This window comes from Anomaloglossus baeobatrachus, chromosome 2 (genome assembly GCF_048569485.1).
Source record: "Anomaloglossus baeobatrachus isolate aAnoBae1 chromosome 2, aAnoBae1.hap1, whole genome shotgun sequence".
NCBI lineage: Eukaryota > Metazoa > Chordata > Amphibia > Anura > Aromobatidae > Anomaloglossus > Anomaloglossus baeobatrachus.
In genome coordinates this window covers 714,981,310-715,006,684 of record NC_134354.1, presented here as the reverse complement: position 1 = coordinate 715,006,684, position 25,375 = coordinate 714,981,310, and the positions used below count along the sequence as shown (strand labels likewise).

Genomic DNA, 25,375 nt, shown 5'->3' with positions numbered 1-25,375 from the left:
ACAAGCAACACCAAAGGGCACGGGATACAGGCGTGCTCCCTCCCTGCTGCAGCGGTGCTCAGAACTTCGGTTTACAAGTTGTCGATGTCAGCGTATTGGACTGAGTGAGTACGCAGTGACCTTTACCCCCCGCTACGGGACCCTCCGCCAGCATCACCGAGCCCCGGGGCATCCCCCCTACCCCGGAGGGGTTAAACACCTAGCTGCCATCCCATCACCACTGGGCGCTTCCAACGGCAGCGGTGGTATCCCACCTTACCACACACCATGGGTGGCATCACGAACATTAAATGTACAGTCCCCTATAAATATCTCCCTTTTTTTTGTTTCTAGTTGCCGAACGACCCCCGGGTCCGGAGAACCCCTCAAGCCAACTGCGGATCAGTTCTGGCTGCTGACACGGGGGCGGCACATATATACCAGGATGTGGACATATATACCAGGAGGGGGCATACATTATATATAAGGATATAGCCATAATGGCATCATAAAGCAGGATGTGGCCATGATGGAGACATACCAGGATGGGGCCATGATAGAGACATATATACAAGGATAAGGCCATATATACCAGGATGGACTATGAATGGGACATATATACCAAGATGGGGCCATGATGGGGCCATATATACATGATGGGGCCATATATTTCAGGATATAGTCATGATGAGGTCATACTTCAGGATGGGGGGCATATCTACCAGGAACTGGCCCAGCATGGGGGACAGTAATACAGGATAAGGGGTTACTACTACACAATGAAGGTGAGGGGGGGCATATTGTATGTCTTTATAAGAATTAGAACTCTGGAACTGCCCATACATCTGACCAACATGTGGGGGGCCCAGGCTCAAACTTTGCACTGGGACCCATCAAACTTTTTATGCCACTGCTCAGACCAGCTCCTTTTCACCTGCTAAAAATGTAGAAGGAACTTACAAAGTATTATTGTTGATTAAATTACCAGCGCAGTCAATTGTCTTGTGTGCCTGACATGCTATAAATCAAAGATGTGCCACATCATATATTAAATAAAAGGAGTTGTCATCCCAGAGGAATGTCTCCTCACCTAGCAAAGACATGGTAGAAGCCTGTAAGGTGAATGGAAGTCCTCTCCCACATCGTGGTGTGGCTGTCACAAGCTCCACAGCATTGCAGTGCGCAGGAGCGCCCAATGACAATCAAGGGGAGGAGTCCTTGCACTTACTTAAAGAATCTGCTCTACAAGGGGAAGTCACAATCCTTTTACACAAATGCTAACTAGATTAGGGCTGACAACCTCTTTGACTATCTAAATAAGAAGGTAAATCGTGGCACTCTCTTCCACGTTAAAAGACCAGATTTATTGCATATGTCTTAAAACAAGTCCCTGAATAGGGGACTGCAGTCATAGGGGGAGGGGGAAAGTGCAGGAGTGCAGATAGACGACGCCTGTTTCGCGCTGATGTGCGCTTCTTGTATTGATATATAGCGGTAAAATATATAACTACATTTTGTTTAGTATTTAAAACCTTTGTCTTAATACGCAACATTCTATTTCTGGTAAACTTAGGGATCTTTTATAACACAATTAATGGTAATTAAAATAATCACTCTAAATGTTAAAGGCCTTAATGTTTCCGATATTTTGTTTGGAAAGAAGCAAACATCTCGAATCCCGACATATTTTATCTCCAAGAGACTAAGTTTTCCTCAATCAACCCTCCCAAATTTACACATATTTTTTTTTCCCATACGGCATCTATAGAGAAGAAAATGCTGAAGTTCTTATTTGAAGTTCTGAAATTAGAGATACTGGTGCCTTTCAATCTGTGTTAGAAATCACGGATGAAAACGGACGTTACCATATCCTAAGTTTCAAAATTAATCTTTGTGACTGTACTATCATAAATACTTATGCTCCTAATAGAGGACAATTCTCCTTTTAAATAAGATTCTGGAAAACTTAAACCATGTAGAAAACAAAACTTAATTCTTTTGGGAGATTTTTATCATTAGTCACAATCAGTGCTAGGACAAAACAGCCACATCAAGACAAAAAAATCTTCACCCTACAAAATTGGATCAATCAACTTGATTTATAGAACATCTTTGGATGTTCGAACACGAGATCTAAAGAATATACGTACTACTTAGATAGACATCGCTCATTTACTAGAATAGAGTATATGCTTATGGACATTTAATCCTTACTTAAATTTAAAGAAGCACATATAGGTAATAAGGTCTTACCATGCCCCAGTTTCTTTCATATACCAAACATCTGGCAACTACAACAGTATGAGACTATGGCACTGTAATTCCTTTTTATTAAAGTATCCTGACTTTAAAAATAAAATTGAGAATTCTATAAAAAACTATTTTAAGGATCAAACAGAACAGAAATTATCACCCTCTACTATAGGGAAGGCTCATACGGCAGTTACAAGAAAAGCAAACTAATTTAACTAAACTTTCAATATAAAAAGAAACAAACAGAAAACAAGATTCTAGATATCACGACCGAAATTGTAAAATTAGAAAAGTCCCAACAATTGAAGCACAAGCAACATAATCATTCAAAACTAATAAAATTAAGAACTTAAAGAGCACCAACCAGCAGGATTTTCATATATAAAGTAAAGCCAGTGCTGTATCGGGGCTAGGATGCTGAATGTAAACATAGCTTTTGTTCTGAAATTGGAGGTTTTATTTCAGAAATATGTGCAAGTAAAGTTCTAGCAATGCACTGCTATTTGATTGACAGGCGCAACAGTAGTGGGAATATGTGGGCCGGATCTAGCTATTTATTCTGCCCCTGTCTGCTGCCTGCCTGGCCTTCCTCCCCCTGTTGCCATCATAAACATTAATTTTGGCACCAACACACTTTTATTTGAAAGTATTGCATAATAGTTTTCAATAAGATAGCGTTGGAGTCGGTGTCTGCGCATAGCGCTATCTCCGACGCCATCTTTGTGAACACTGTCTTCTTTCAGTAGACTTCCGTATGCGCTATGCAAAGACGGCACATGCGCCCTCGTATCCTCTGCTCTCATTGTAACCGTGGGAATGTGCAAAGTAACAACAGAACTAGAGACCTCCCCCAAAGTTAGTTCACCAATCTCCTATGAAGTGTGCAGCTTGTGTTTTGTTGGGTGTGGTCTGTGGCAAGCTGATTTTGTGGGCAGTCTGCAGTTCTGTGGTGACAACAGCAGAGGATACAAGGGCGCATGCACTGCCCTTGCATAGCACATACAGCCGTCCACTGAAAGAAGACAGTACTCACAAAGATGGCGCTGGAAATAGCGCTATGTGCAGGCGCCGACTCCAATGCCATCTCAGTGAAGACGTTTATATGATACTTCCAAATGATAGTTGGCAGGTGACGGGGGAGGAAGGTCAGGTAGACAGACAGGAGCGGGAATAGATAGCAAAGTCCGACCAACATATTCCCACCCCTGTTGCACCTGTCAATCAAATAGCAGTGCATTGCTGGAACTTTGCTTGCACATATTTCTGAAATAAAACATTGCAATTCAGAACAAAAGCTATGCTTACATTCAGCCTCCTAGGCCAAGTATAGCACTGGCTTTACTTTATACAGTGCCTACAAGTAGTATTCAACCCCCTGCAGATTTAGCAGGTTTACACATTCGGAATTAACTTGGCATTGTGACATTTGGACTGTAGATCAGCCTGGAAGTGTGAAATGCACTGCAGCAAAAAAGAATGTTATTTCTTTTTTTATTTTTTTTTTAAATTGTGAAAAGTTTATTCAGAGGGTCATTTATTATTCAACCCCTCAAACCACAAGAATTCTGTTTGGTTCCCCTAAAGTATTAAGAAGTATTTCAGGCACAAAGAACAATGAGCTTCACATGTTTGGATTAATTATCTCTTTTTCCAGCCTTTTCTGACTAATTAAGACCCTCCCCAAACTTGTGAACAGCACTCATACTTGGTCAACATGGGAAAGACAAAGGAGCATTCCAAGGCCATCAGAGACAAGATCGTGGAGGGTCACAAGGCTGGCAAGGGGTACAAAACCCTTTTCAAGGAGTTGGGCCTACCTGTCTCCACTGTTGGAAGCATCATCCGGAAGTGGAAGGCTTATGGAACTACTGTTAGCCTTCCACGGCCTGGACAGCCTTTGAAAGTTTCCACCCGTGCCGAGGCCAGGCTTGTCCGAAGAGTCAAGGCTAACCCAAGGACAACAAGGAAGGAGCTCCGGGAAGATCTCATGGCAGTGGGGACATTGGTTTCAGTCAATACCATAAGTAACGTACTCCACCGCAATGGTCTCCGTTCCAGACGAGCCCGTAAGGTACCTTTACTTTCAAAGCGTCATGTCAAGGCTCGTCTACAGTTTGCTCATGATCACTTGGAGGACTCTGAGACAGACTGGTTCAAGGTTCTCTGGTCTGATGAGACCAAGATCGAGATCTTTGGTGCCAACCACACACGTGACGTTTGGAGACTGGATGGCACTGCATACGACCCCAAGAATACCATCCCTACAGTCAAGCATGGTGGTGGTAGCATCATGCTGTGGGGCTGTTTCTCAGCCAAGGGGCCTGGCCATCTGGTCCGCATCCATGGGAAGATGGATAGCACGGCCTACCTGGAGATTTTGGCCAAGAACCTCTGCTCCTCCATCAAGGATCTTAAGATGGATCATCATTTCATCTTCCAACAAGACAACGACCCAAAGCACACAGCCAAGAAAACCAAGCCCTGGTTCAAGAGGGAAAAAATCAAGGTGTTGCAGTGGCCTAGTCAGTCTCCTGACCTTAACCCAATTGAAAACTTGTGGAAGGAGCCCAAGATTAAAGTCCACATGAGACACCCAAAGAACCTAGATAACTTGGAGAAGATCTGCATGGAGGAGTGGGCCAAGATAACTCCAGAGACCTGTGCCGGCCTGATCAGGTCTTATAAAAGACGATTATTAGCTGTAATTGCAAACAAGGGTTATTCCACAAAATATTAAACCTAGGGGTTGAATAATAATTGACCCACACTTTTATGTTGAAAATTTATTAAAATTTAACTGAGCAACATAACTTGTTGGTTTGTAAGATTTATGCATCTGTTAATAAATCCTGCTCTTGTTTGAAGTTTGCAGGCTCTAACTTATTTGCATCTTATCAAACCTGCTAAATCTGCAGGGGGGTTGAATACTACTTCGGTGGTTCCCGCCTTTCTCCTACACCTCGTTTTGTAGATTTTGACTGCCTATGCCTCAGCGACGGTAGTCCGCTTCCCGGCTTTGTGTGTGTCGGGAGAGCCCGTTTGCCCGTGGGATCTCTGTGCCTGAGCGGTGGCTTTCTATCCCCCTCGTTGGGCTGTTGTCTTCAGTCGGGACTTGGGTGGGAAAGGACCTAAGGTCCAGACCCCAATCAGTGAATTCGACTCGGTCCAGTGGCTTCTGGGCCTCGTTCTGGGTCTGAGTACCCCTCCTGGTGCTCCGGTTTCCAGTTGGTTCCCCGGTTCGGCACTGGCGGGCCACTACCCTGTCCCGGTCCCTTACGGTTCCACCAGCCATCTTCCCGGCTCCTGCAGGTGGCAACCACCATCTGCCTCCTGGCCACAGGGTATCCGGGCTACGACCCAGATCCCTGACAGACGTTTACTACTTTCCAACTACTCCACTCTCCTCCCTAACAGCTCTGTTGTGTTTTCCCGCCTCAGGCTATCCAAACTCTTGGCGTGGCTAACCGCCTGGCTCCGCCCCCTGGTGTGAACGTCAAGACCTGAGAGGGGTGACTCAGGGTTTTTAGGTTGGCTGCTGTTACCTTGTTAGGGCACGGGTGTTTGTACATAAACTAAATATCTCTCTTTTGCAGTAATGCAGTGCCATATTTTCCCTTGTACATTTTTGGCTTTTTCAGTGTGCGACTGTATGCATTTATAGTTACTATGTTTTTTCAGTTAGCACCTGTTCGCATTTGTTGGATGTGCGGGTTAGTTTTTTTATATTTCTAGTGAGTCTTTTTCTGACTGAGCACTCCGCCCTAAGACCTGGCTGTGTTCATAACCATTGTAGCAGGAGCCTAGCTGCCCATACATGGAGGTTTGTAGTCCAAATAGTGGCATTTTGCTCAGATACGGATGTTTTTAACCTAGATAGTGGCATTTAAGTTAGGTTCCCGGATTACAGAGATATACCTTGCCGTTGGTTTCCAAGCCTACATGCATTGGCCAATACATAAACTAAATATCTCTCTTTTGTAGTAATGCAGTGCCATATTTTCCCTTGTACATTTTTGGCTTTTTCAGTGTGCGACTGTATGCATTTATAGTTACTATGTTTTTTCAGTTAGCACCTGTTCATATTTGTTGGATGTGCAGGTTAGTTTTTTGATATTTCGGGTGTTTGTGCAAGGGCCTGTCTGTGACTACCTGGCTAGTTCAGGGCGTCACATTTCATGCTTAGTATAATGGACTTATTTCTCTCTCTATCTCTCTTCTCTATCCTCAGATGTCTCTGTGGATAAAATCTCAAGGGGAAGAAAGGCTTCAGGGGGGACCCTGTTTTACCCTTTAGTGGCAAGGCCTTAACTAAGCACCAACTAAGAGGCGGACGCCAGGTACCACTCCCAAGGCAGTGACCGGGACTGTGGCAGCTGATCCCCAGGGCAGGTGATGGACTCAGGTATAGGCAGAGGTGCAGGCGGGATGGCTGGGGTAGAAAGGCAGGTGGGTACGGACAGATATGGTGGGCACAGCAGGGACAGATAGGTATGGGAAGGCAGGTACAGGTGACGGACACAGGGATGATGAGACAGGAGCACGGGACCTGACAACTAGCTAGCAGACTGGAGACTGATTGACTAAAGATGTTGTGCAGGAACCTCCCCCAATGGGAGGGTGCCTTAAACTCATAATGAGAGGCATTTCCAAAATAGCTTGCTGGCTCTTTAAGAGGAGAAATGGTGCACACTCCCAGGAGATCTGGGTTGTGTACACAAGCTCCGGGGGGGAAGGGACGCAGCTGCACACATGTACGGCCGGAGGAATGCGGCGGAGGACGTGACACAGCCGGTGAGGTAAGTCGGTATCCCTCTTCGGATGTACACACTACAGTACCTACCTTTATGCCCCCTCTTTTCCAGGTCTGAAGGAGGCTTCTTCTCCAGCAAATTGTCTTCAGAGTTGGTGGATGAAGACATGGTCAGTGGTCGGGGGAGACTAGAAGGCTGCTGCTGGAGGAACTCCTTCCTGGACCCTGAAATGAAGACTGCATCGACTTCCTGGGTTTGCCTCACTGGAGATTCAGGAACCAGGCATCTTTCCAGCCTCACGGGTCACGCATGAATGAAGTGTTCTGCACCTCTGCAGTAAAAACATGGGATACAGGGATAACGGAACAGGAGCATGGGACCTGACAATTAGCTAGCAGACTGGAGACTGACGTAAAGATGTTGTGCAGGCACCTCCCCTAATGGGAGTTTGCCATAAATACATAGTATCTCTCAGCCATAGGCTTTCTTCCACCCCCCACCCCCAATTCTTTATACTTTCATTTACTCTCAACCACCATCTCCCCTACTTCATTATACTCTTATGTTTTCTCCCCTACTCACAATTGGTTATACCTTCATGTTGTTTATCCCTTCAATTCATTATACTTTCTTGTCCTCCCACCCACCCCTTCACCTCCATTCCCTGCAATTCATTATACTGTCATGGCCTCTTTTCAATCCCTGTACCCTTAGTTAATTAAAATTTCATGTCCTATCTCCCACCACATCCCCCAAATTTTTACACTATAATGTCTTCTATCTCACACCTAATTCATTAGAATTTTATTTCTATTTCACCCCCCCTTCCAATTCATTCAATTATAAAAAAAAAAAAAAAGAGTCAACTCTTCAGAAAATCCCCCTCACGCAGCTCTACTTCCATCCCTTTTTGTCTAAATTATGATGACATCATTACATTGGCTGAGTCATAGAGAAAGCACCGGGCAGAAAGCCAAGAATGGCTTTCTGCAGCTGTGATTCTCGTTTGCTGGTAGTGGAGATGCAGGAATGCTTCCTGCATGGCACTGTACGCCACAGATGGTGGGGAGAAAAATACTATAATGAGGGCAGTCTGCCATGGGCCTTATCGGATTGCCCACATTATATTCTACAGCCTGCATACTCGGAGCACACTGTTTTTCAATGCTAGGGAGTGATTACCGTCATGCTCGCAATATAGTGAGTGTTGACTGCAGTGCCCTGATGAATGTAGATGTGCGGCAGCAGAGTGGATATGTTCATTTTCTCCCTGTAGCCACTGCTCCAGTAAGACAGGCAAGCAGGCACGATTTTAATGCTATTTACTTACAGATTGACCCAATATTTGCAGTTAAACAACCTTTCTGGACACGACAAGTTCCATTTAAATTAGAAATCATCATTTACATTCAAATGGTATAGAAATGAATTAAAAGCCACTCTTCCTACCAGTAATTATTCATCTTTTCTTGGTACGCCATACTGTTCTTTGGATTTTTATATATGAATAAATATATAAATATATATATATATATATATATATATATATATATATATATATATATATATATATATACTTTATTTTCCATGTATATATTTGTTATCAGTTTTGCATGCTTTGACATTCTTAGAAACAATTCCAGAGCTGTTTGGCTTTCATTCAACAGGTCTCTCCAAGTTCACCGACTTCTGAATTTCCTCATTACTGACAGCCCTATCTCATTGCTTATTGCACGCTCATGCAGTTTAAAGGCCAAGCTCATCTTTTGTATCAGTTCTCAGTCGAACAAATTAAGAATTCAGCGTGAAGGTTCCGTGGATTCTGTGCGTGTGCAATGAATTCTAACTTCTCACTTTACAGTCAGCATAAAATATGAATTTACAAATATTTGTTGGGATTGGCATATTAGTATGCCGTGCTGCAAAAAAAATAAAAATTGCAGTTTGCATAGAGCAACTTGGATATTGAAAAACAAACAGAGTAGACAGTGGTCTGGATAGAATTATTAGCACTCTGTAGAGATTGGTTGGACACAAAACTTCAGCTATTTTAAAGGGTTTTCCTTTACTTTTACATTGATGGCCTGTCCTTAGGCGGGCTTTGCACGTTGCGACATCGCAAGCCGATGCTGCGATGTCGCACGCGATAGTCCCCGCCCCCGTCGCAGGTACAATATCTTGTGAAAGCTGGCGTAGCGAAAATTATCGCTACGCCGGCTTCACATGCACTCACCTGCCCTGCGACCGTCGCTCTGGCCGGCGACCCGCCTCCTTATTAAGGGGGCGGGTCGTGCGGCGTCACTGCGACGTCACACGGCAGGCGGCCAATAGGAGCGGAGGGGCGGAGATGAGCAGGATGTAAACATCCCGCCCACCTCCTTCCTTCCGCATAACCTACGGAAGCCGCGGTGACGCCGGTAGGAGATGTTCCTCGCTCCTGCGACTTCACACACAGCGATGTGTGCTGCCGCAGGAGTGAGGAACAACATCGGACCGTCACGTCAGCGTAATTATGGACTACGCCGATGCTGCACCGATGATACCATTACGACGCTTTTGCGCTTGTTAATCGTATCATCTAGGCTTTACACACTACAATGTCGCATGCGATGCCGGATGTGCGTCACTTTCAATTTGACCCCACCGACATCGCACCTGCGATGTCGTAGTGTGCAAAGCCCGCCTTAGGATGGGTCATCAATGTCTGATCGGCTGGGGTCCAACACCCCGCACCCCCGCCTATCAGCTATTATCAGTCTCGGCGGCGGCAGCAGGAAGCCAGAAATGCTCAGTACTGAAGCTGCTCCGTCTGCTGATAGTGGCCGTGGCCAGGTACTGCACATCTGCCTCCCATTCTAATCAATAGGAGGCGGATGTCCAGTGCCCGACCACGGCCACTATCAGAAGACGGAGCAGCTCCGGAACTGAGCATTTCTGGTTGCCTGGTGCCACCACCAGGACCGAGAACAGCTAAAATCTGAGGGTGCCGAGCATCGGATCCCGGTCGATTAAACATTGATGATAAGGATAGGTCATCAATGTAAAAGTAGTGGATAACCGCTTTAATTATTTTCTTACATAAAAATGTCTTTAATCAGACATTTTATATTCCAAAACATTTGATAGTCTGGCACTCACAAAAGAGTAACCTACTGTTAAACAACTGCCAAACAGCTACATGGAAGACAAAGGCAGGCATTTAACGACTTCTTTAGACAGGTCAATGAATGAGGTTTGCGCTCAGATTCATCACTAACACGAATGTTCTGTCCTCATAGATCATCATTTTACCACCAGCACATCTCCTGTCCGAACATTGGGACCTTTTACTGTTAACACTAGAGTTGAGCGCGGTTCGTGGTTCGAGGTTCTCCAGTTCGCGCCTCGAGTGATTTTGGGGGCTGTTCTAGATAGAACTAGAACTCGAGCTTTTTGCTAAAGCTCGATAGTTCTAGATACGTTCGAAAACGGTTCTAGCAGCAAAAAGACCAGCTAATTCTTAGCTGGCTTTCCGCTGTAATAGTGTAAGTCACTCTGTGACTCACACTATTATGAAATTTCAGTGTATAGTGTGCGGGAACAGCGCATTCAGATCACTGCTGTATGGATAATGCCATTTTTTTTTTCCTTGTCTTCCTTCCCTAAGCGCGCATGTAGTGGGGCGGGCCAGCATGTCAGCCAATCCCAGACACACACACAGCTAAGTGGACTTTTAGCCAGAGAAGCAACGGCATGTGTGATAGGATGTCCATGTCACATGTCCCTGCATTATAAAAACGGACATTTTCCTCCAGCACGCCATTATCTGCCTTCTGCGTCCTTGGTGTCAGTCACCGCTGGCGCAGCGCCTAGCTCCGATACCGCTGTGTACGCTCTGTACACAGCGCTGTACAGCATAGGGTAGCACTTTCTATCAGTCCTTTTAAGGGCTAATACCGGCAGGGTCAGAGCCATAGGTGACAGGTCCGTCAAAAAAAGAGTTTAACAGCTACACAAGATGACAGCGTCTGTGTAGCTAAGGTCAGGGATTTCCTCGCTGCATTTCCCCATTAGGAGGGATAGAAAGGCAGGCTTCCTTTCCCCTACCCAGAGACCCACAACCCTGCCACTGTACCCTCCTGCCCTTTGCACACTCAAACTCATTGCTACTAAGCCATTATACTAGCAAACACTGAGTGAACTTAGTGGCATCCTAAACGTGGCTGTTGGACTTCTGTATTGTCCCACAGGTGCAAAGATATTTTCAGCACCTCTGCCTGCATTGCACACTCCAACTCATTGTTACTAAGCCATTATACTAGCAAACACTGAGTGAACTTAGTGGCATCCTAAACGTGGCTGTTGGACTTCTGTATTGTCCCACAAGTGCAAAGATATTTGCAGCACCTCTGCCTGCATTGCACACTCAAACTCATTGTTACTAAGCCATTATACTACCAAACACTGCTGCCAGTTTAAGGGCCGTAGTTGCATTGTCAGTGATAATTATTGTTTTTTATTCTGCTGTTAATAAAGATAGACCACCGCTGCAATCTACACCACCTCTCAATTTTTACTACCACATTTTAAGTGCACAATCTTGTCGCATTTAAAATGAGTGGCAAAATGACAGATGCTGGTGGAAAGGGTAAGAGGCGTGTTGGAAAAGGAAAAAAAGGGTTTGTCCGTGGGGAAGGTGGCAAAGCTCCATTAACATCTGCTGAAGATAGACCATCTTCCAGCAAAAGTAAGATGTCTACTACTAACCGTGAACAATCCGATGTGCTCCCTTTTTTATGGACACGGACAACTGGAACAAAGGTAGATGATGGCCAAAAAAGGAAAATGCTTGAATGGATCTCAAGTGGTCCAACAAGTGCCCTCTCCGCCACCTCAACTACCGCATCCAAAAAACACCAGTCCTCTGAGTTGTCATCCCAATCAAACTTGCTTTCTCCCAGCTCTGAAGTCTCCATCCGCCCTGCACAGTATGGTGGAACTGAGATGGCTGAGTCTGCAGAGCTGTTCAGTCACACTGTAGATATCCATATAATCACTTCAAAAGACCATATTATGAGTGCAAAATACTTCAATCTTTATTAACATGATTAAAAAACATATACACAATAGACAAAAAAGGACATAATTAAAATGATGAAAAAGGTGTAGAGATGAAGGGTCTATCAAAAGACATCCATGATATTTACAATCTTTATTTATAACATAATTTGATTTTTTCTAAACATCAAGTGTCATCCCCTGTATTGCTAAGTCAATTTACTCAGACATATGAAGGATATATATATATATATATATATATATATATATATATATATATATATATATATATATATATCTCATTATACATAATTCTTGAACAACAATTAATCATGGGTTTTAAAGAGAAAAAATATATCCTTCATACGATAGTCAGGGGACCTGCATATACCTGAGATAAGTCAAAAATGCTCAAAAAATGTAAGGAAGGTGTATATATTTCATTGCATGTAATTTCTGAGCAAACATAATGTTTATATATCTTTACAAGAGAGATAGTCTTCACATGGTGGACACAAAATAGAGCATCAAGAAATATCAAATCTCATGGTATGTGAGAAAAGATCAAGACGTTCCTCACAGTCAGATGTATTAAAGTCCATATGGGACAAATATGCAGGTAGATGGAATTGATTTTTGATTTTTACCTGATGTTGATAGAGCCTCCCTTCTTTACTCCCTATGTAATATATGAGATATTATCATGAGAAGTAACACTTGATAGACAACCTATACTAACACTCTGGGGTATTTCTGTAACATCACCATTTAAGATACGTGTATCTTGTAAAGATATATAAACATTATGTTTGCTCAGAAATTACATGCAATGAGATATATACACCTTCCTTACATTTTTTGAGCATTTTTGACTTATCTCAGGTATATGCAGGTCCCCTGACTATCATATGAAGGATATATTTTTTCTCTTTAAAACCCATGATTAATTGTTGTTCAAGAATTATGTATAATGAGTATATATATATATATATATATATATATATATATATATATATATATATATATATATATATATCCTTCATATGTCTGAGTAAATTGACTTAGCAATACAGGGGATGACACTTGATGTTTAGAAAAAATCAAATTATGTTATAAATAAAGATTGTAAATATCATGGATGTCTTTTGATAGACCCTTCATCTCTACACCTTTTTCATCATTTTAATTATGTCCTTTTTTGTCTATTGTGTATATGTTTTTTAATCATGTTAATAAAGATTGAAGTATTTTGCACTCATAATATGGTCTTTTGAAGTGATTATATGGATATCTACTTAGTATCGCTTTAAAGACCACTATAAAGGGATTTTTTGAGCATTGATAACTTCCTTGTGAGTAAATACTGTCAGTCACACTGTAGCCTGGGAATCAGAGGTCTGCTCCCAAGCTACAGTGAGTACAGAACACGAAATGGTCTGCAGTGATGCCCAGAACCTTTGTGACTCTGATTCAGGCCGTGAGGACCAAGTTTCTGAGCATAATGTTGACCCTTTTTCACCAACTGTAACACCTGTTGTTATAGACAATGAGGAACATACTGATGACGATGAGACGCAGATACCAGATTGGGATGACAACTTAAATATTCGGTCAGGGCAAGAAGAGGCTCGTTCTGAGGGTGAGGGGATTGCAAACACAACAATTGATGAGGAAGTTCTAGATCCCACCTACTGTCAACCCACAGTCAGGCACTCGAGGAGGTCAACAGAGGTGGTAGAGGAGGATGCAACTGATGACGAAGTTACCTTGCGCCTTCCTGGACAGAGTTGGAGTACTGGTAGCACGTCTACAACTGCATCCTCAGCCACCACTCTGCCTCTGAGCACTAGTCGGGGTGGATCAACAGGTCGCATGCCCTCTAAGCCTTGCCTAGCCTGGTCCTTTTTTGACATAGCAAAAGATCGCCCAAATTATGTGATATGTAAAATTTGTCATGATTCTGTTAGTAGAGGCCAAAACCTCAGCAGTTTGTCAACTTCTTCCATGAATCGTCACATGAATAAATATCATATGTCCCGGTGGGAAGCTCACCGTGCTGCAATGCGGCCTAGCGGAGCGAACCATCCACCGCCTGCCCCTTCTAGTGCATCCGCGCGCTCTTCATCTTCTAGGACCGTGGGGACAGCTGTCACACCTGGTTTTCCACGCACAACTTCCACCACTGTAACCGCAACAGGCAGTTTGCTTGGTAGGTCGTCAGTTGGTTTGGAAGGGGAAACAAGTGCGTGTGTACAGCTCTCTCAGACATTGATAGCACCAACGTTGGATGAAGGCAACATCATGTCTACGCCTGCACTTTCCTCACAAACCTGCATTTTTCCAGGGACACCCTACTCAACACCGTCTACACACAGCAGCCAGATCTCTGTCCCTCAGATGTGGACAAATAAAAGGCCATTTCCTGCGACCCATGACAAAGCTAAGAGGTTGACTTTATCCCTCTGTAAGCTCTTGGCTACCGAAATGCTGCCTTTCCGCCTGGTGGACACACAGGATTTTAGAGACCTTAAGTCTGTCGCTGTGCCCCAGTACCAGATGCCCAGTCGCCACTACTTCTCTAAGAAAGGTGTGCCTGCGCTACACCAGCATGTCGCACACAACATCACCGCTTCCTTGAGAAACTCTGTGTGTCAACGGGTGCATTTCACCACCGATACTTGGACCAGTAAGCATGGACAGGGACGTTACATGTCGCTGACTTGGGCACTGGTTAACTATGGTGATAGACGGTGAAGGGTCTGCTGCACAAGTCTTGCCGTCCCCACGACTTGTGTGTCAATCCTCTGTCTGTCCAAGTTCCGCCACTGCATCTGCCTCCTCCACCTCATCTGGGTCCTCCACCTCCGCCCCAAGCCTGCCTGGTCAGGCCACCAGCGTTCTCACTGCGCAGAAGGAATCACGCACCCCTCATTACTATGCTGGCAGCAGAGTGCAACGGCATCAGGCGGTCTTTAGCTTGACATGTCTTGGGAATAAGAGTCACACAGCTGAGAAGTTGTGGTCAGCTCTGCGGTCCGAGTTTAATAAATGGTTGTCTCCACTCAACCTGCAGCCTGGTAAGGCCGTGTGCGACAATGCTGCAAACCTGGGTGCGGCCCTTCGCCTGGGCAAGGTGACACACGTGCCTTGTATGGCTCACGTGTTGAACCTTGTTGTCCAGCAATTTTTAAACACACTATCCCGGCCTAGATGGCCTTCTGACCAGGGCACGAAAACTGTCTGCTCACTTCCGCCATTCAACCGCCGCAGCTGAGCGACTTGCATCGCTCCAGAAGTCTTTCAGCCTGCCGGTTCATCGCCTGAAATGCGATGTGGCGACACGCTGGAATTCGACTGTCCACATGTTACAGCGACTGTGGCAGCACCGCCGAGCCCTGGTGCAATACATCATGACGTATAGCCTGGGCCAACGAGATGCAGAGGTGGGGCAGATCACCCTGATGGAGTGGTCTCAGATCAAGGACCTATGCACCCTTCTGCACAGTTTCGACATGGCGACGAATATGTTTAGCGCTGACAATGCCATTATCATCATGACAATTCCAGTCATTTACATGCTGGAGCACACGCTAAACACTATTCGGAGTCAGGGGGTGGGACAACAGGAAGGGGAGGAACTACAGGAGGATTCATATGCGCAAGGGACAACAACATCACCAAGGTCCAGACGTTCATCATCACCAACGCGGCAGGCATGGGACCATGGGGGACAGGGATCAACAAGGGCGCATGGTAGCAGGCGAAATGTTGAGGAAGGTGCAGGAGAACATGAAGAAATGGATGACGAACTGTCCATGGACATGGAAGACCCAGCGGATGAGGGAGACCTTGGTCAAATTTCAGTTGAAAGAGGTTGGGGGGAGATGTCAGAGGAAGAAAGAACGGTTAGCACCTCTATGCCACAAACACAGCGTGGACTTGGTCCGCATGGCTGCGCAAGACACATGAGCACCCTCTTCTTGCACTACCTCCAACATGACCCTCGTATTGTCAAAATTAGAAGTGATGATGACTACTGGCTTGCCACACTATTAGATCCCCGGTACAAGTCCAAATTTTGTGACATAATTCCAGCCATAGAAAGGGACGCATGTATGCAGGAGTATCAGCAGAAACTGTTACTCGATCTTAGCTCGGCTTTTCCACCAAACAACCGTGCAGGTGCAGGAAGTGAATCTCCCAGTTGTAACTTGACAAATATGGGACGGTCTCGTCATCTTCAACAGTCTACCCGTACCAGTAGCACCGTATCTGGTCCTGGTAACAGCAATTTTATGGAATCTTTTCATAATTTTTTTAGACCGTCCTTTGCAAGGCCACCAGAGACAACAAGTCTGACACATAGTCAACGGCTGGAGAGGATGATAGAGGAGTATCTCCAAATGAACATTGATGCCATGACTTTGCAAATGGAGCCTTGCTCATTTTGGGCTTCAAATCTTGAAAAATGGCCAGAGCTCTCCAGTTACGCCTTGGAGATTTTGTCGTGTCCAGCTGCCAGCGTTGTCTCTGAACGTGTCTTCAGTGCTGCTGGGTGTGTGCTGACAGATAAGCGCACACGTCTGTCCAGTGACAATGTGGACAGACTAACGTTCATCAAAATGAACAAGTCATGGATCCACAAGGAATTTACTACCCCTGTGTCATCCTGGGGAGAGTAAATGCTTGTGGATTTGGAATGTGCTTGATGCAAATCAAAACATCCTGTTTGCAACTAGGGCACAAGTGCTGCCACTGATGGGGTGTCTGTGTGGCCCGATTTTTTAAAAAAAGGGAGAGTCCGCTTGGAGTAACCCTTGCTTACATTGTTTTTAAAAATGATCCAAGATGAACAAGTCATGGTTCAGCAAAGACTTTATCTACCTACCCCGGTGTCATGCTGGGGACGGTTAATTATGGCGTATTTTTGAATGTGCTTGATGCAAATCTAGCTGTGAAGTGTACAACTGGGGCACAACTGCTGCCACTGAAGGGGTGGGTGTGTGTGGGGCCCAAGTTTTGGAAAAAAGGGAGACTCCGCTTGGAGTAACCCTTGCTTACAGTGTTTTTAAAAATGATCCAAGATGAACAAGTCATGGTTCAGCAAAGATTTTATCTACCTACCCCGGTGTCATGCTGGGGACGGTTATTTATGGCGTATTTTTGAATGTGCTTGATGCAAATCTAGCTGTGAAGTGTACAACTGGGGCACAACTGCTGCCACTGAAGGGGTGGGTGTGTGTGGGGCCCAATTTTTGGAAAAAAGGGAGACTCCGCTTGGAGTAACCCTTGCTTACAGTGTTTTTAAAAAGGAGCCAAGATGAACAGAGCTGGGATCAGGAAAGACTTTGCTACCTACCCCGGTGTCATCCTGGGGACGGTTAAGAATGGTGTATTTTTGAATGTGCTTGATGCAAATCTAGCTGTGAAGTGTACAACTGGGGCACAACTGCTGCCACTGAAGGGGTGGGGGGGTGTGTGGCCCAATTTATGGAAAAAAGGGAGACTCCGCTTGGAGTAACCCTTGCTTGCTGTGTTTTTTAAAAGGAGCCAAGATGAACAAGTCATGGTTCAGCAAAGACTTTGCTACCTACCCCGGGGTCATCCTGGGGACGGTTAAGGATGGCGTATTTTTGAATGTGCTTGATGCAAATCTACCTGTGAAGTGTACAAGTGGGGCACAAGTGCTGCCACTGAAGGGGTGGGTGTGTGTGGGGCCCAATTTTTGGAAAAAAGGGAGACTCCGCTTGGAGTAACCCTTGCTTGCTGTGTTTTTTAAAAGGAGCCAAGATGAACAGAGCTGGGATCAGGAAAGACTTAGCTACCTACCCTGGTGTCATCCTGGGGACGGTTAAGGATGGCGTATTTTTGAATGTGCTTGATGCAAATGTACCTGTGAAGTTTACAACTGGGGCACAAGTCCTGCCACTGAAGGGGGTGGGTGTCTGTGTGGCCCAATTTTTGGAAAAAAGGGAGACTCTGCTTGGAGTCACCTTGCGGTGTTTTACATGATTTTAGAAGGGCGTGCCATGCCTATATCTGTGTCTCCTCCTCTTTTTCCTTGTCCAGCTCTTTTGTTTTTGGTGAACATTATCTTACTTGTTGCAATCCTGCCATGCACACCATTATTGTTTGGTTTCCTCGTGAACATTAAGATTAGCTAGATGCTTAGAAGTTACATTGGATTCCTTTGTGTACTCGTGGACTATTATATGCCTCAAATTTGGAGTGACATTTGTTGATCCACCACTTTTGGGGAGGATAATAACGGTTGTAAAATCTCTCCATTTGTATAAAATTTGTCCCACTTTGGGTTGGTGGAGTTTAAAGTCCTTAGAGATGGTTTTGTAACCTTTTCTAGCCTGATGAGCATCTACAGCTCTTCTTCTGAGGTTCTGAGAATTCTTTTGGTCATGCCATAATATACTTACACATATGTTGCGCCCCGGGGCAGCTGAGCTGCTCGGATCCGGGCAGTCCGTAGCTCGAGGGGTCCCGGACCCAGGGGCACCGTCGAACAGTTTTAAATGAAAAATAAAAATAAAGTCCAACTACGCCACTCGCGGTTTGCGGCCAGGGACCCGGGCTGTTATCTTGTTGTTACCTTATTTTGTGACACGTGGTTACCGCAGGGGCGTCACACATATATGCATTGTACAGATCAGACTTTGATAGGTCCCAGTTCTTTAAGTAAAACAGGTCACCCACTCACTCTTCATTGCTAACACATTGATTGAAAACACTTGATTCGACTTTTCCTTCCAATTATTTGCTAATCTTCTTGCCACTCAGATATATGTGATATTGGCTCATTTTTCAAACTGACAATCTAATAATTTTACTCAGTTGTTTTATTTGGTTTTCTTTATCAACATTTAGGAATTCTGAATGGTTCACAAACTTTCAAGCACCACTGTAGATACTGCAAATACTATCTATCTATCTATCTATCTATCTGTTATCTATCTATTTATCATTTCTCTATCTATAAGTGAATCTCAATAAATGAAAATATCATAAAAAAGTTAATTTATTTCAGTAATTCAATACAAAAAGGTAAATACATATATTATATAGAGTCATTACACACAGTGATCTATTTCAAGTGTTTATTTCTGTTAATATTGATGATTATGGCTTATAGCCAATGAAAACCCAACAGTGATTATCTCAGAAAATTAAAATAATTACCAAAAAACACCTGCAAAGACTCCCTAAGTTTTTAAAATGGTCCCTTAGTTTGGTCCAGTAGGCTACACAATCATGGGGAAGACTGCTGACTTGACAGATGTCCAGAAGGTAGTCATTGACACACTCCACAAGGATGGTAAGCCACAAAAGTTCATTGCTAAAGAAGCTGCCTGTTCACAGAGTGCTATATCCAAGCATATTAAAGGAAAGTTGAGTGGAATGAAAAGATGTGGTAGAAAAAGGTGCACAAGCAACCAGAATAACTGCAGCCTTGATAGAATTGTTAAAAAAAGGTTGTTCGAAAGTTTTGGAGAGATTCACAAGGAGTGGACTGCTGCTGAAGTCTGAAGAGCCACCACACACAGACGTATCCAGGACATGGGCTACAACTATCGCATTCCTTGTATCACGCCACTCATGACCAATAGACAATGCCAGAAGTGTCTTACCTGGGCCAAGGAGAAAAAGAACTGGACTCAGTGGTCCAAGGTGTTGTTTTCACATGAAAGTAAATTTTGCATTTCATTTTGAAATCAAGGTCCCAGAGTCTGGAGGAAGAGAGGAGAGGCCACAATCCAAGCTGCTTGAGGTCTACTGTGAAGTTTCCACAATCAGTGATGGTTTGGGGAGCCATGTCATCTGCTGGTGTAGGTCCACTGTATTTTATCAAGACCAAAGTCAGCGCAGCCGTCTACCCGTGAAATTTTATAGCATTTCATGCTTCCCTCTGCCAACAAGCTTTGTGGAGATGGAAATTTCATTTTCCAGCAGGACTTGGCACCTGTCCACACTGCAAAAAGTACCAATATCTGGTTTAATATCCACAGTATCACTGTGCTTGATTGGCCAGCAAACTCACCTGATTTAAACCCCATAGAGAATCTATGTGGTATTGTCAAGAGGAAGATGAGACACCAGAGCCAACAATGCAGACGAGCTGAAGGCTGCTATCAAAGCAACCTGGGCTTCCATAACACCTCAGCAGTGCCACAGGCTGATCGCCTCCATGCCACGCCGCATTGATGCAGTAATTATTGCAAAAGGAGCCCCGACCAAGTATTGAGGCATTTACTGTACAGACTTTCAGTAGGCGCCAACATTTCTGAGTTTAAAATCATTTTTTCAGTTGGTCTTATATAATATTCTAATTTTCTCAGATAATGACTTTTTGGTTTTCATTGGCTATAAGCCATAATCATCAACATAAACAGAAATAAACACGTGAAATAGATCCCTCTGTGTGTAATGACTATATATATTCCTAAAATAAATTAACTAAAATAAATTGCTGAAATAAATGAACTTTTTGATGATATTCTAATTTATTGAGATGCACTTGTATCTATTCATCTATCTATCTATATATATATATATATATATATATATATATATATATATATATATATATATATATATATATATATATATATATATATATATATATATATATATATATATATATAAAAAAAAATATATATATATTTATATATCTATCTGCCTTTGCACATTCTGACATTTTTTTTACTTTTATTATTATTATTAATTAATATTTCATTAATTTAATTCCCACCCAATGTACATAAAACATACAACCTGTATGTCAGGATGGTAAATACCAGATATTTTAATTAGCCTACTCAGTTATTCTGCAGCCAATGAACCATTAAATATGTGTACCCCAAATATTATTGAAGAATAAGCTTTTAATCATTATTGTGACTACAAAACCACACAACTGATTAGTAGTATTTTTTTTTAAATAACCTAAATTTAAGAAATACTGCTTGTTTTCTTTTATTTGAGAAATGATTATGCTTTTTGTTTTCTTTTTTTTGTGAATTAATCATCATGATGTTTCCACACTGCCCAGTAGATGGCGGTACAAATTGCATTCACACATGGCCATATTGCTTTTCAGGTTTTGAGTAAAAAAATTTATTTTTTGCTAATTAGTGATCTAAAAATAAATACCAAAATGCTGAACAAAAACATCCACATGTTTCCATGCTATGCCGCAACAATAAGCACACAGGGGAAGATATAATGACATAAAACACTTCTGCATTTTGCACTTTTTTCCTCCGATTTCACCCACTCCCCTTCTATTGGAGCGAGATTCTGGCTTTTCTGATGACATTCTAGAAAATATTACATAGCTAACCATGCCCAGATTACACCCACTGTTTAAAGTTGTTGAGAGCTGTGTAAAACAGCAAAAAGATACACATATTGGAGGAAAAAAAAAGCTGTGCAACTAAAATTGTGATTTTTTTTGGTGCATAAAAAGTGGAGCAAAAAAACTGGATCCATTCCCCCCACAGTGCCCAGATAATAGCCATCATAGTCCACTAATAAAGGCATCCAATTACCATTTTACACAGTGATTTACATTGCATACATAATATTGCAATACTGTGATCACACAACATAGATACATATAAGATATCATTGAATAAAATCATTGGAAAAGGTTTATCTTCCCTCCAGTATTTTACAAGGTGGAAACTGTTGAAATGGTGCCTTGTTGATTATTATGGTGCATAATAAAACTGTCTCATTTGACTACACATTTTATATACATTTCTCAATATGGAACGTCCAATCAGCAGCAATATTTTGCAAAAATATGACGATTGTCATTAAAATTGTTTTCCAATGAAAGACACTTAAGACGAACACAGACAGAAGAGGCACCTGTGTAAGAACAATATATGGGACCTTTACAGCCCAAGAGCTCATCATAATGCACAATTCCACCTGCTTTAGAGGTAGTAATGGGCTCTCTGTTCTCAGGTTGTACCAATGATAGGTCCGCCCCTGACTTAAGGCATATACACCCCTGAGATACCCCTTTTCTTCTGAATGTATCGACCTGCCAGGGATAGTACCTACTGTGATGATGAGAACCTGGGTGTAATAAGAAACCAAACCGCTAGGTGTCGCCAGGTACACTAGTGGAGTGGATCTGCCGGGTTTAAACTCTAGGTGTCGCTAGACACACCTAGTGAGGGGTAGTCAAACAAGCCAGGGGTCAAAAGCCAGGTGAAAACATAAATGACAAAAGGAGTGAGCAGAACTGGAGTCAGTGAATGAGCCGGGGTCGGTAAACAGAGAGGTCACATAAGTACATGGGTGCGAGCAGAGCCGGAGTCAGGGGACGAGCTAGGGTCAGTAAACAGAGAGGTCATGTAAGTACAAAAGAGCAAGTGTAGCGCCCCTGAATACATCAGGGTGCTACAGGGAACTGCATCCTTTTCCCAGGGTGCAGGACCTACCCCCCTGGTTCCAAGTTCCCAGAAACTGGTGTCACCTCCATCAGCACCGCAAATCCCAACCAACACCTCACATCATGACCTGTCAGACACACCAGTGGGTTGGACTAGCTAGAGCAGGGCCACCCACCTAGGGGTCAGGCAGACTGGTAGGAGGGACGAAGTTAGTCTAGTGAGAGCCCTCAAAGTGAGAGGAGCTGGAGTGTTAGCTCTCGGGCAGCCAGAAGGTTGGGTCGCAGACTGTTGGCCGGGACCAGAGGAGTCGGGGACCGGTAGCAGTGACATTGGATAAGGGTGCGATGGACATAGTCTTGGAGGACTGTCGGCACCAGAAAGCCCAAAAAAAACTGACCGGTACAGGACCCTAGGTCAGAAGCCGATTCAACGTCCTGACAACTGACCTGCAGAGGAAGGGGACCTTCAGGGACCTTCCCAAAGAGCTCAGAGACTGAGAGTATCAGCACACCGTGGGGGAGAGGGTTTTCCAGAGAAAGCAACCCGCTAAAGTCCCAAGTGTCAGCCCTTGGGAGCAAGTCTTTACTTAAAAACTGAAGAACGGGACCTTACAGCTTCAAGCTCGAGGGACCCACACGGACACGACACTGTGCACGGAGGCAGGCTCCGGATTACTATGGGACACTGGTGGGACCAGGTACTTGGACGGGCTCCCCGCAGTGGCAGTGGCACACAGAGAATTTGGTTTACCTACAGAGTGTGTGTTTCCTTTATAAACCTCATCCAGCACCACGACTACCCACAGTGAGTACCCTGCTCTCCCAAATAACCACCAACATCCTGAGTCCACGGCCTTCCCTACCTGTGGAGGGACTAACATCTGGCTGCTTAACTCCATCTGCCCCAGTACTCCTTACAGCAGCGGCGGTACTCCCATTACCGCAACCCACAGGTGGTGTCACAAACTTATTCCCTGTAAATACCCCCCTTTATACAGATCAAAGTGTCCGCCAAGCCGGGTCCTGATGACCCCTTCGAGTCTCGATCCCGGATCCGAGCAGCCCGACTAACACCAGGGCGGCACACAAGCAGAGTCATAGTCAGGGGACGAGTTGAGGTCAGGGAGTTAGGGAATCAAGTCAGTTGGTAAGGAGACGGGAGGGGAACAGCGGAACAATGTAGCGGGCCAAGATCAGGTCAGACACTTATGGGAACCGGAGACATGCACTGCAAAATAGGAACTATCAGTGGCGGTGTTTGCGGTGATACAGCTAGCCAGATAAAGTGGAGCAATCACCTGGAATGAGGCTCCAAGGAACAGACCCCTCTCACACCACAGAGGATATGACCGGAAATTGTGGAAAAATATGAGGCCCAGCATAGGCCCTGCAGGAAAGCAGAGCACCGCTGAGTAGAATCATGACACCTACTACATCTAAACTAAAATTAAATGGAGAGATAAATGTAGTTGTGCAACTTTTGGCATTTTAACATTAGTTTTGCTCCTATCTACCAAATACTAAAGTCGGCAGAGGTGGGGAGGGACAGGGCCTCACCTTACAGCATGTCTAAATCATGATGGGGCGCCTTTCAGTAAAAACTACTGTCACTTGAATAAGATTTGTGCAAAGAGAACCCCAGGTATATCACCTGAGGAAGACAACGTATGAGTTGTCGAAACACGTTGTGGCTATAAGGGACCACCAATAAAAGGTGTGTTGTTTAAAAAAAAACCTTCTGAACTTTTCCTTTCATTAGCGCTCCATGAGACCGACCCTTTTTTGTCCTCCTTGAGTAAGATTTGTGGCACGGTACACGGAGGTGCACCCGCATCCCACTTGTCATAGGCTCTTTATTTATTAAAAGGCGTGTGCCTCTTAATGAATCTGGAGTGTCTGACTCTAGCACATCCCCCTCATCAAGACCAGTGTGAACAACACTGCTTTTGACAGAGAACTTTACGATATAGGCGGACAAAAAAGCTGCATAGCCATGGTAGTGTGGCACCCTGGACAAGCCAGGACGTCACAAGCACAACACCAACACACCCCACACTCCCGGTCAGGCACACCGAAGTCAGACAAAAACCCTTGTTGCCTTCCTCCAGGGGCTGATGTCCACACCAGGGGGGTGGGCAGGCGGTTGGCCCCGCCCACCGAGGAGTTCACACTCCTGCAGGTGGGAAAAGTAAGGAGTTGAGTGTTGGAAGTGAAAGTGGAAGGAGGGAAGTAGCAGTTGAGCAGACAGAAGTTGGTCCGGGTGTGTGGCCCGGACGGATCAGCAAGGTTGGCAGACGGTGGTGACCGTCTGCAGGAGTGGCCTATTGGAGCTAACCGTAAGGACCGTGGACGGGCGGTAGCCCGGCGGTACCGGACCGGTACGCAAAGAGAAGCCAGCACCATCCGGCAGGGGCTTACGGACCCCGGCAAGGCTAGGAGTCGCCGTGAATTTGCCAAATCCGTTAGCGAAGGGAACCTCCTGGGTTTCCCAGCAGCCAAGTCCCGTCAGAAGGCAACAGTCCAACCGAGAGAGGGAAACACAGTCACCGCCAAGGCTAAAGTTTCCAGGGCCAGAGCCTGCGGGCAAAAGGGGCTCCTTCAGCACCCATCCAAGCTGGGGAGCGGGTTACCGGTGGGAACCCATTGGAACCGTACACGTTACACAGGTGCAGGGAAAGGCAGTCACCATCAACCTGCCGGGAGGAGAAACACCGCAGCCGTCTGTGGGACCCGTCCATCCAGCCGTGTGTTTTACCGAGAACTGTGTCCTCATCATTGGCTGAGTGAGTACCACCGTGCCGTGTGGCACAGCGCTGCCCCCGCGACCCTGCACCCCGCCAGGCACCGTAACCCGCCTGCTATCCATCCCTACCCCATCACCGGGCCCCGGGACAACCAACCCCCTACCCACGGAGGGGAGAACTAACATCCAGGCTGC

At 44.7% G+C, this 25,375-nt stretch overlaps 1 protein-coding gene across 2 annotated transcripts in view; it reads right to left on the bottom strand.

The window, feature by feature from the left end:
- The window catches only part of SERTM1 (serine rich and transmembrane domain containing 1), an 85,472-nt gene that overhangs the window by 5,421 nt on the left and 54,676 nt on the right, over positions 1-25,375 (bottom strand). The window contains exon 2 of one of the 2 annotated variants that reach the window (XM_075334603.1): positions 7,073-7,314. The exons of the other annotated variant lie outside the window; for it this stretch is intronic. The gene's annotated coding sequence lies outside the window, so the exon portion shown is untranslated. The remainder of the gene's footprint in view (positions 1-7,072; positions 7,315-25,375) is intronic. 2 annotated transcript variants of the gene reach the window in all.